This window comes from Nicotiana tabacum, chromosome 16 (genome assembly GCF_000715075.1).
Source record: "Nicotiana tabacum cultivar K326 chromosome 16, ASM71507v2, whole genome shotgun sequence".
Lineage (NCBI taxonomy): Eukaryota > Viridiplantae > Streptophyta > Magnoliopsida > Solanales > Solanaceae > Nicotiana > Nicotiana tabacum.
Window position 1 is genome coordinate 145005030 of NC_134095.1, and position 12003 is coordinate 145017032.

Genomic DNA, 12003 nt, shown 5'->3' on the forward strand with positions numbered 1-12003 from the left:
CACAAGTACTTCTTTGTCAAGACTGAGCACGTCATCTTTTACTCTGCTAGATTCCCAGAGCAGTGGAATGGGGCTCGTGAGTGCCATCATTTGTTATGTTCCCTTTTCTTCTGTATTCACTGTAAAGTTTATTCGCTTGCTGTTTTGCAGCTATGGGACATCCACCTCGCCTCATTACGGGTATCAGGGATTGGGTAGCCCTCCTATTGCCTCATGCAGCAGAAACTCAAACTTGTCCCACCTTCGTGCAACATTATGGCCCTAATGTTTCCTCAGGTAAATGTATTACTTACTATTTCGTTGTCCATGCGACCTTACTTAATGGTACGACCCTTTGTGATGACAGGTCGAGGAGCTCCCAAGCGGAGGGCGCGAGTCCCCGCCTTTTGACAAGTCGTTGCTACTGCAGATACGCAATTTGTCTTGAGTGAGTCTGTCCGATAGGGTCATCCTCAACCTATTCAATTGGGATATCCGTCTCGAGTCGTGGCCCCGAGGGAAGAGGCTTCTTCAGTACCGGCCTTACATCCTTTAAATGAATCCTCTAACGGGGATGAGGCATTGTCAAGGAAAAGGAGGAGGCTGGAGCTGGGGAAGGGCGTGGCTACGGACGCTGATGGAAGCAGGGCGTCCCGGACAGCCTTTGTGCCTGTATTCATGGCCGATGCCATTTTGTCTGGGAGGTCTCCCCAAGTGGAAGGAGTTGGCCCAGAAGCTGGTTCAGTGCGCTATATTGAGGGTGGTGCGTCATCCAACATTGGAGGGCATCGTATTGAGGGTGGCGACTCAGGTTCGGATATCGACCTAGAGGATGTTAATGAATTTGTGGGTCGCCATAACCATGTGGAGGTTAGGATGGACGGATCTGACTGTCATGTGGTCGTTCCGGGGAGTTATAACTTGCTGCTGAACAACAAGCAGTTGGCATCGGCTCTAGCTCCTTTATGTGCCGCTCCTGAAAGCGAGATGCTTAGGGCGATGAGCGACGTGGAATTATCTCAGAAGGTCGCTGGTATGGCCCTACAGGTAAGTGTCTTTCCTTCTTTTTTCATCATTGGGTTGGTACGGTAATCGTCGTTCTGTATTTTGTTTCTAACTTTTGCCCTTCTCTTTTTGTCAGACCCTCATCCTAGAGGTTGAGAGAGAAAAAGGACGGGCCTTTATGAGAAGATGTCATCCAAGTATTAGCAGTATCGTGTTAAGCATCGGGCGATGGTCGACATTTATCATCAGGACCCTGAGTTTTAGGTGTTTTGTGAGGGGCTCAAGCAGCGAGAGGACCAGTTGGAGTGAAAGGTAGAAGAGTTGAGGGAGAGGGACGAGGATCTCGTGAAGATTGTCGCCCGTAATAGTGAGTTGGAGGCCTTCCTTAAGGCGAAGGAGGACGAGCTCGAGTTGAGCAAGGGGGTGACGGCCGAGAATACCGACTTACAGGTGAAGGTGGCCGACTTGACCACTGAGTTGAGTACTAAGGCAGTGGAGATTGAGGGGCTTCTGGGCAAGCTGGGCGTTAGCGCTGATAAGATGGCAGCAGCTATTTCTGAGTCGGTATCTTTGGAAGATGCCCTCCGCATTTCCAGGTCGGAGTTGGCTGAGGAGAAGGAAGCCTCTGGTCGTCGGGTTGCAGGGCTTGAAGGGCGTGTCAAAGAGTTGGAGGTGGAGCTGGCCGCACTAAACGGACAAATGGCTTCATTGACGGCAGAGGATGCGAGCCGACGTTCTCAGCCTTCTATGTCTCGTGCCTCAGTCGATCCGATTGTGCCTCATCGTTTATACGAGTTGTGGGTCCATGCGGAGGCTCGGCTTGATATGTATAAGGCTTTCCACGCCGAGGGAAGGGCTACTAAGGCAGAGGTTTAGGCTGTGCACGCCGAAGCTCGTGCAGCTCGTGAGGCATGTGGGTATGACCCCCTCACACCTGACGGTGATGATATCAACTCTGATGATGCGAACCGCGTTGCTTCAGATTCGTGGTAAAAAGATGCTTACCCCACTGGGGACGATGTGTAGTCTCCCCCTTATTTTGGTACTTGTTTTTGTTTAGGGGGTTTGCAGGGGGGCGTACTTGAGCCCGTTTGTAAGTGTAAATAACATTTTGTTGTAATTTAAACTTTACTTTGTCGCCTTGTCCTTTCTTGCATTTATCGAACCCATGGTATCGTTGACGCCCTTGGCTATCGGGATGTTGCTTTGAACTGTCGACGAAGTAGATCCTGTCATAGTTCGAATGAGGTCGAACTTATATTTTTGTTGATGGCCTTGGCCATTGGGATGTTGCTTCGAGTTGTCGTCAAAGTAGAATCCCGTTGTAGTTCGAACAAAGTCAAACTTATATTTTCGTCGATGGCCTTGGCCATTGGGATGTTGCTTCGAGTTGTCGTCGAAGTATAATCTCCTCGTAGTTCGAATGAGGTCGAACTTATATTTTCATCGATGGCCTTGTCCATTGGGATGTTGCTTCAAGCTGTCGTTGAAGTAGAATCCCGTCGTAGTTCAAACAAAGTCAAACTTATATTTTCGCCGATAACTTTGGCCATTGGGATGTTGCTTCGAGTTGTCGTCGAAGTATAATCTCCTCGTAGTTCGAATGAGGTCGAACTTATATTTTCATCGATGGCCTTGTCCATTGGGATGTTTCTTCAAGCTGTCGTTGAAGTAGAATCCCGTCGTAGTTCAAACGACGTTGAACTTATATTTTCGCCGATAACTTTGGCCATTGGGATCTTGCTTTGAACTGTCGTCGAAGTAGAATCCTGTTGTAGTTTGAACGAGGTCGAACTTATATTTTCGTCGATGGCCTTGGCCATTGGGGTGTTGCTTCGAGCTGTCGTCGAAGTAGAATCCCGTCGTAGTTCGAATGAGGTCGAACTTATATTTTCGTCGATGGCCTTGGTCATTGGGATGTTTCTTCGAGCTGTCGTCGAAGTAGAATCGCATTGTAGTTCGAACAAGGTTGAACTTATATTTTCGTCGATGGCCTTGGCCATTGGGATGTTGCTTCGAGCTATCGTCGAAGTAGAATCCCCTCGGAGTTCGAACGAGGTAGAACTTATATTTTCACCGATGGCCTTGGACATTGGGATGTTGCTTCGAGCTGTCGTCGAAGTAGAATCCCATCGTAGTTCGAACGAGGCCGAACTTATATTTTTGTTGATGGCCTTGTCCATTGGGATGTTTCTTCGAGCTATCGTCGAAGTAGAATCATGTTGTAGTTCGAATGAGGTCGAACTTATATTTTCATCGATGGCCTTGGCCATTTTTTGTTGGAGATTTGGTCTTATTCCCGTAGGAAGACATGAATTTGTTTATGCAATGGAGGTTTAATTATATACTTGTAAGGATCACATGTCGACTCTGCATATATACTGGAGATTTGATTAAATTTTTGTGTCACATGTTGGCTCTGTACATACAATGGAGATTAGATTAAATTCTTGTGAGAACCACATGTCGACTCTGCACATTCAATGGAGATTCGACTATCTATATCCAGTCCCTTCATTACTTCGTTCTGGATACCATGTCGACGGGTCGATGTAATGAACAGCACCTCGATCCTTGAGGCATCCCCTTTGCCGCCTTGTTAAAAACCTCCCCAGGAAAACCCGACTGGGACAAAACCCGGGTGAGGGAAAAATAATACGACTTAGGTGACGCCTTCTTTCAGAAGTGAAAGTACTTGAGATGGGTGACGTTCCAGTTGTTTTGAAGTATCTTTCCCTCCATTGTTTCTAATTGGAATGCTCCTTTGTTTGCTGCAGCGATGATTTTGTATGGTTCGCCCCAATTTGTTCCTAATTTTCCCTCGTTTGGGTCTTTTGATGCTTGTGTTTTAGCCTTGAGGACATAGTCTCTGACTTTGAGTGGTCGCACCTTGGCTTTCTTATTGTAATATCTTTCTACTTGCTGCTTCTGGGCTACCATTCTTATGTAGGCCATGTCTTTTCGTTCTTTGACTTCATCCAGATCTTGTAGCCTACTTTTGTCATTGCCTGGTACGCTCTCGTTGGAGTATCTCAAACTCGGTTCCCCGACCTCGACGGGTATAACTGCGTCGGTCCCGTAGATCAGTGAATATGGTATTTCTCCTGTGCTGGTTTTTGGTGTAGTACAGTATGCCCATAACTCTTCCGGTAGTAGTTCAGGCCATAACCCTTTAGCCTCCTCAAGCTTCTTTTTCTATATATTCAGTATTACTTTGTTGGAGGATTCGGCTTGACCATTGACGGTAGGGTGATAGTACGTGGAGAGTATTCATTTGATGTGCCATTTTTCAAAAAACTCAGTCGTTTTTCCGACGAACTGAGGTCCGTTGTCGCAGCTAATTTCTTTAGGGATGCCAAAATGGCATATAATATTTTTCCATATGAACGCAATGACCTCCTACTCACGTATCTGAGTATATGCACATGCTTCCACCCATTTAGAAAATAGTCAGTTAATACCAAAAGGAAGCGTACCTTTCCTCGTCCTGTTGGGAGGGGGCCGACTATATCCATTCCCCACTTTATGAATGGCCATGGCGAAGTGATGGAGTGAAGGAGTTCCCCTGCTTGATGTATCATAGGGGCATACTTTTGACATTGCTCGCATTTTCGGACATAGTCTGCGGCTTCTTTTTTCATGGTAGGCCAGTAGTAGCCGGCGCGGATGAGGCATCGGACGAGGGAACGGTTTCCCATATGGGCGCCGCAATGCCCTTCGTGTACTTCTTCCAGTACTCGTCTTGTTTGATGTGGCCCAAGATATTTGGCTAAGGGACCTCCGAACGTTCTTTTGTAGAGATCGTCGTTTACTAGGCTATATTGGGCTGCCTGTACCCAGAGTTTCTTGGCTTCTTTTTTATCTTGCGGAAGCGTGCCATCCTGCAAATAGGCCGTGAAGCGACTACGCCAGTCCCAAGTTAAGTTTATGGAATGTACCTCGACGTGGTCTATTGCGGAATGAAGGAGGGTGACCACATTTTCCTTGTTGATATTCTTGGTGGCCACAGCTGGTTTAGCGAGGCCATGTGCTTCAATATTTTGTGCCCTCGGTATTTGGTCGAGGCAGCATTCGTCGAATTTCGGCAGCAGTTTGTCGATTTCCGACTGGCACCTTTATAGTCTTTGCTCTTTGATTTGAAAAGTCCCGGTGACTTGATTCACCACTAGTTGAGAGTCATAGTAGAGGACGAGTCGTCGAGCGCCATATTTGAGGGCTAACTTTAAACCTGCAATCACAGCTTCATACTCGGCCTCATTGTTAGTCATATCGGGACATCGTATGGACTGGCAAATTACTTTGCCTGTAGGGACATCGAGGACGAGTCTCAATCCCGATCCTGAGGCATTAGAGGCACCGTCGGTGTAGAGGACCCAGTAGTCGGTGTGCGTAGAAGTGCAGAGTGCTTCCTGTTCTACCTCAGGCAATATTTTCGTGCTGAAATCAGCGACGAAGTCGGTGAGCACCTGCGACTTAATGACGGTTCGTGGTTGGTACGCTATATCATGCTCACTTAGTTCTATGGCCCATTTGACAAGTCTACCCGATAGTTCGGGTTTGTGTAGGATACCCCTTAGGGGGAAGGTTGTCACCACTCTTATGGGGTGACAATGAAAGTACGGTCTAAGCTTCCGTGAAGCTACGACCAATGCCAGAGCTAGTTTCTCAGGGTGTCGACGCATTCATCGTTCCATTGTAACCCGTATTCTTTCCTCAGTACATTGAAGAATTTATGGCATCTGTCCGAGGATCATGAAATGAACCTTGATAGGGCGGTTATTCGTCATGTCAATTTCTGCACCTGCTTTTTGCTGGTCAGTATCTCTGGTATTGCATCGATGGCCCTGATTTGATCCAGGTTGACCTCGATTCCCCTTTGTGACACTAGAATGCCGAGGAACTTTCCAGAAGTCACACCGAAGGCGCACTTTTCGGGATTCAACTTCTTCCCATATTGCCTTAGTATTTCGAAGGCTTCCCTCAGATGACCAATGTGATCTTCTTTCTTTGCCGACTTCACTAGCATGTCGTCGATGTAAACCTCCATTGTCTTTCCGAGTTGTTCTTTGAACATTTTGGTGACTAATCTTTGATACGTGGCCCCTGCATTCTTAAGCCCAAACGGCATCACCTTATAGAAGTACGTACCTCGGTGAGTGATGAAAGTGGTATTTTCTTGATCTTATTCCTTCATTAGAATTTGGTTATAACCGGAGTACGCATCCAAGAAGCTCAGCAGTTCGTGCCCCACTATTGCACCGATAAGTTGGTCTATGTGGGGTAACGAGAAAGAGTCCTTCGGACATGCTTTGTTTAAATTAGTGAAGTCAACACACATTCGCCATTTCTCGTTCTTCTTTTTGACCATGACCACATTGGCGACCCATTGGGGGTATTTTGATTCTCTGATGGAACTATTGGCGAGTAATTTATCAGCGTATCTAATTGGACGGGATCGAGATCTTCTATGGTTGCCTTGCAAGCTTCTACAATGTTCGGATCTTTGATGGTATATACTTGTATGTCGCATTTTGTGTCCGACATGGCTGATTGTTATGCTTCCGCACTTTCTCCTTTTAGCTGTTTGGTGTGTGTGCAATCTTGGGCGATCTGGTAGCATTCTTAGGCGGTACGTGGCTCGCCTCGGATGATGAATATCCCTCATGGGGTGGGAAATTTGATCACTTGATAGAAGCTTGAGGGGACGACTCGCATGGCGTGTATCCATGGTCAACCTATGATGGAGTTGTAGGCCATTTCTTGGTTCATGACGTGGAATGTCGTTTCCAGGGTAACCCCTCCTGCCAGGACAGGTAGCACTATTTCTCCGGATGTCCGCTCTACTACATTATTAACACTCGTTAGTGTTATGCAACGCGATATTATTTTATCCTCGAGCCTCATTTGCATGATGACTCGCTGGTGAACAATACAAGCGATGCTTCTGTCATCCACCATGATTCTTTTTACATTGATATCAGCGATGCGTAAAGTTATAACCAAAGCATCATAGTGAGGGAAAGACAAACCGTCGGTATGTAACTTATCGAAGATGATACTATCTTCGAGGTCGTCATACCGTTCGTGGGAGACCGTCCGCTTGAGTTTGTGCGTGGTGGTGAACTTCACATGGTTGATTACCTTTGTGCCCAGTTTCTCCAGTGCATACACTATCTCTGAAGGGAAAACACAAAAATTATGAGCAGATAGTAGTGGAGGCATACCTCTTTCGTTTTAGAGGGGTATAGTGTGTCATGGCATGACATCCGCATGTCGCGGAGGGGGTGGGTTGGATGTGCAGATATAGGGCTGATGCCTTTCTCGATTGAAACGTGGTGGTTGAACCCTTCGCCCGTCGTTACGTCGATCTCTCCTTGTCTCGGTCTGGACTGTAGTTAATCGCTGAAGCGGGCCATTCAGGTCATCCTCGTCAGCCCTAACCTCGGCGTAATAGGCGTTGTGGATCTCTTCCCATGTGGTAGGGGTACTTAATGAGTCTACTGAGTAGTTTTTTGGTTGCCTTTGATCTGTTCCTGTTTAACCCATTTTGAAAAGCTGTTACTGCCATCCCTTCTGACACGTTTGGTAGATTCATCCTTAATCTGTTGAATCGGGCCAGGAAATCCTGAAGTCTGTCGCCCTCGTTTGCCAGACGGCGAAGATATCATTGACCCTAGCCTCGGCCTTCTTCGCTCCTGCGTGAGCGGTGGCGAACTTATTTGTCATCTCTTCGAACATCGATATCGATCGTGCTGGTAGTTGGGAGTACCATGTCAATGCTCCCCCTGTCAAAGTCTCACTGAACCTTTTTAGCAGCACAGACGATACCTGTTCTTTTGATAGATCATTGCCCTTTACTGCAGTAACATAATGGATTATGTGATCCTCTAGGTCCGTGGTCCCGTCATATATTTTCAAGTATGGTGGCATTTTGAAGGTCTTTGGAATAGGATAGGGAGTAGCCCCTTCACTGCATGGTTGTTCGACGAATCGGCCCACATCGCGTTTTGGTAATAGCTTCGGAGCGCCTGGTATTTTGTCGACCCTCTCCTGATGTTCCTTCATCTAGTCGTGGAGTGTTTTGTTCTCATTTTCCATCTCTTCCATTTTCTTCAAGATGGCCATAAGTGCATCGTCACCTGCATTAGTAACAGTGCGGGTGTTATCTGCTCGTGTAGCGCTCGGCTCATCGGCGGTAGCTGCGATTTCTGTAGGTGGCACGTCTTCGACATCTCCTTGAGTGGGTTTCTCGAGCATGTTGCTCAAAGCACTCGTTAACCATTCTTCTAGTAGCCTTTTGACCGCCGGTGGTGCTTCCCCCGCTGTGGATGCCGAGACTCCCCTTTCGCGCAAGATCGTTAGATCCCCATGTGGAAGAGGTGAGATCTCCCCCACCGGTGTAGCGCTTGGTGTTGTATTCTCATTGTCTTTTCTGCCGGCTTCGTTAAGGGAATTCAGGAGATTATTCGAGACATCTGCTACCGCCTTTAACCTCGTTTCCTTTCCCGCCATTGTTGGTCTTTATGAGGTTTGAAGAAAAGTAATTATCGCTTTCAAAAATCTAGATGAGAACTATGATTTCAGCTATAGAAATCCTCACAGACGGCGCCAAATTGTTTGACTAAAAAGATGTTAAAACCTTTTTGAACAAATCAATCAAAGATGAAGGGGTAAATCGTAGCTGAAGATAATAATCTCTAGAATAATAATAGGTAAAGAGAAGAGAGTTGAAAAGTTTCTTTTCATTCAAGATTAGTAAGTTTCCCAGAGTATCCACCCACTCTTACAAGGTTTTTTGTCCCCCTTATATACTAGAGAGAGACCCTTCCGAATTGTAAGAAACAAAATACAAGGAATATTCGGCGGAATATTCTTAATGTCCCCTAATGGGCTTACACTACTACAAGGATCGTATAGTCTCTTCTTTCGCCCTAGGGTCATCTCCCTCGGGATGCCGATTTGAAGGTACCCAATCGTTTGTTGTACTCGTCATAGGTTGTGGTCGGTCAAATTTGAACCTATACAGTTAGAATATTAAATGCATAAATTTCAAATCTTTGCTCAGTCTTTTATCGTCATCATCCCTTCCGAACAACTCTACAAGAGCCACCGCCAAAAGAAAGTAGTTGTTCATTTCCGAGTCTTGGCGAAATCATTATTGTTTAATTTTACGTTGTTCATCACCAAAAGATGACATAGGACTCAGGGATCTACGTATCTTAATTAAAAAAAATTTGGAATCGAACTAATTTAAAAATGAAGAACTTTGATTATAAAGAGCACGTTAACTTCTTAGTGAGCTTCTCTAGTATGAATTCAAATTAGTCAAATCAATAAATCTTAAGTATCGAATGAATGATTAAACAAGAGAAATTACTCGATTGTTCCACATATATCTACCGGTAGTTAATTATCCACCGGTAGTTGTTGGTCCAAAGATCGGTCTCACCTGTTGCTTTTTTGGAACATTTTGAGCGTCAATCAGAATCATATGAAATATGATAAGTATTATATATAAATATTTGTCATATTACAGAAATGAATTCGCTTCCGTTCCTGCTTGTCTCACCAGAAGGCGGATCTAGTATTTCTAAAATATGAATGTATTTTTAAAAAAAAGAAGAGAAAAAAAATATTAAGTGGAATCAGTCTCGGTATCTTTAGGTAAATAATTCGATATTCAACCAAAGAACTACTATTCAACATTTTTGAAATATGGAAAAAACCGATAATATTGGACCAATTCTAGAAATACATGCATAAAATACCTAATTTGACAGTGGGGTCACGTGCCCTATGGTTTGTTTATCATCACATTGGAGACTTGTTTTTTGCTAACTTTTGGTAAGTTCATACTCCCTCCGATCCACAATAAATGACTAATTTGCCTTTTTATTTTTGTCCAAAATAAGTGTCCACTTATATAATCAAGAAAAAAATTTAATTTGTTTTTCTAAAATTACTCTTATGTACGTATTCCTAAAAAGTCTTTTGCTCCTCACATTAAATTATGCTACAACATTTAATTAATGGTAATTTAGTCACACTAACTATTTTTGTCTAGAATTTCGTATTTTTTTAATGGATATGCCCAAGGCAAATTAATCACTTATTGTTGACCGGAGAGAGTAGCATTGTATTAGTATACATCTCGAGAGTCAATTGCTTATCCCTAGTCCGTGGGTTGTAATTGTGGTGCCCACTTTTGTTCATACTACAACATATTTTGCCCTTTTATTCCTTGACTAGTAAGGGTAGTCTATGCTGCGCATGGGCCCAATAACACTATATTTAAGTTGAGATAATTAGCAAGAGTAAAAAAATTCTTAAGTTATATACATTGATAATATGAAGATTTACTCATCATATTTACAAGCTAGGTGATTATTTGTTTTTGTGTTTCGACTAAATGAAAACATCTTTTTCCTCAAGTTAAGGCATATAGTTTAATATTTTTATTGTTTATTTTTTATTTTTATAGATATATCAATGCCTTTGGATTCCAATTAAATTCTTTTTTTTCTCTTAATTCTTCTGTAATGTTTTTAGTTTTTTGCTTAATTTTTATAAAAGTTATTAGCATAATAAATGTCATTCTTCTATTTAATTAGAAAATTTATCCTTAATATCATTGTAAAGAAACTAATACCTCCGGCAATGTTGCACTAAATTTGCATCAAGTTAATCACGTCGTTTGATAATACTAAACTACTGGATTTTTCCTGCTCATCAATAACTTTACATTTTTTTTCATATCGCTATTATGTGCATAATTCATTTTTCTTCTATTATAAATTATTGAATAAAAATGTTCACTTCATTTGGAATAGTCTTATATTACGTCTAGAGTATTAGGTCTGTATGTTGCTTTATTTTTGATAAATTTTCTGTAATTTATTTTTACAAAAGGAATTTTTTTCCTCCAATAAATACCTTGTATAGCTTCCATTGTATTAGGTTTCTATCTTATTTCATTTTTGATAAATTTTCTACAATCTATTGTAAGAAATAATTTTTTACTCCAACCAAAATCAAAATTAAAATCTGATAGGAGTAATAGGTTTGGACATCAAAATACTAATTCAATATTTTTATCCAAAAAAGTTTTGCAAAATGACTACAAGTAATACAAAAATGTGCACACAGAAAGGAAGGGAAATGAAAATTGATGTACTTTGGGTTAGAATATAGCTGGAAAAAAAGGCTGATATGTACTCTAATATATTTAACATGACATAAGCCATTTGATACTCCAGGAAATGGCAATTGCCTAAATGTAAGGTGTGTTGAAAGTTGGAACTTTGAAACATTAAAATAGGGTCCACGTGATAGGAAGTGGCAACTTCAGATGCTACTATAAACGCATGGCATGTAGGATAAATGGTCAGATTTCCAAAGGCTGAATACAATACGGAGACACTTAAAGTTGGCACGATCTTTCATTTAGACACATGAACTTAAGAGAGTTCCTATTGAGCACGTACGTTAAATGAACTTTGTTCCAATTAAACACTTCTTGCTAAGTTGGCACATAAAGTGAATTTCACCCAATATGGGCGCATAAAAGCCAAAAAAAACAGATTTTTTTTTTGTTTTTTTTATTTCCTTCTTCTTCTTTATGTCCTCCACCATTGTCTCCTTCACTTTCCGTCATCTTCTCCGACTGAAATGAAGAAGTAGAAGCAGAGAACTGAGACTAAAATGAAGAAGAAGAAGAAGATCAAGCTACTTCAACTTTTTACCTTCCTGTGATCGCTATGAATGCTGGTTCAGAAGTCATACTTAGAAATTTGGTGGTCTATGAAGCTGCCATGTCCAAATCCAAGCTCGAATTTGCCAGATATATCAATCTAATGAGTGGGATTGCCGATACTGCCGAGGACGTGAGGTTGCTAAAGCAAAATGGTGTTATCAAAGGAGAGTTGACTGATAATGAAGTTGCATGTTTGTTTAGTACTATGCAAATGTCATTTGTGAGGTCTAGTAGAAGTTCTAATGTGAAGATTACCATGGAGAAAG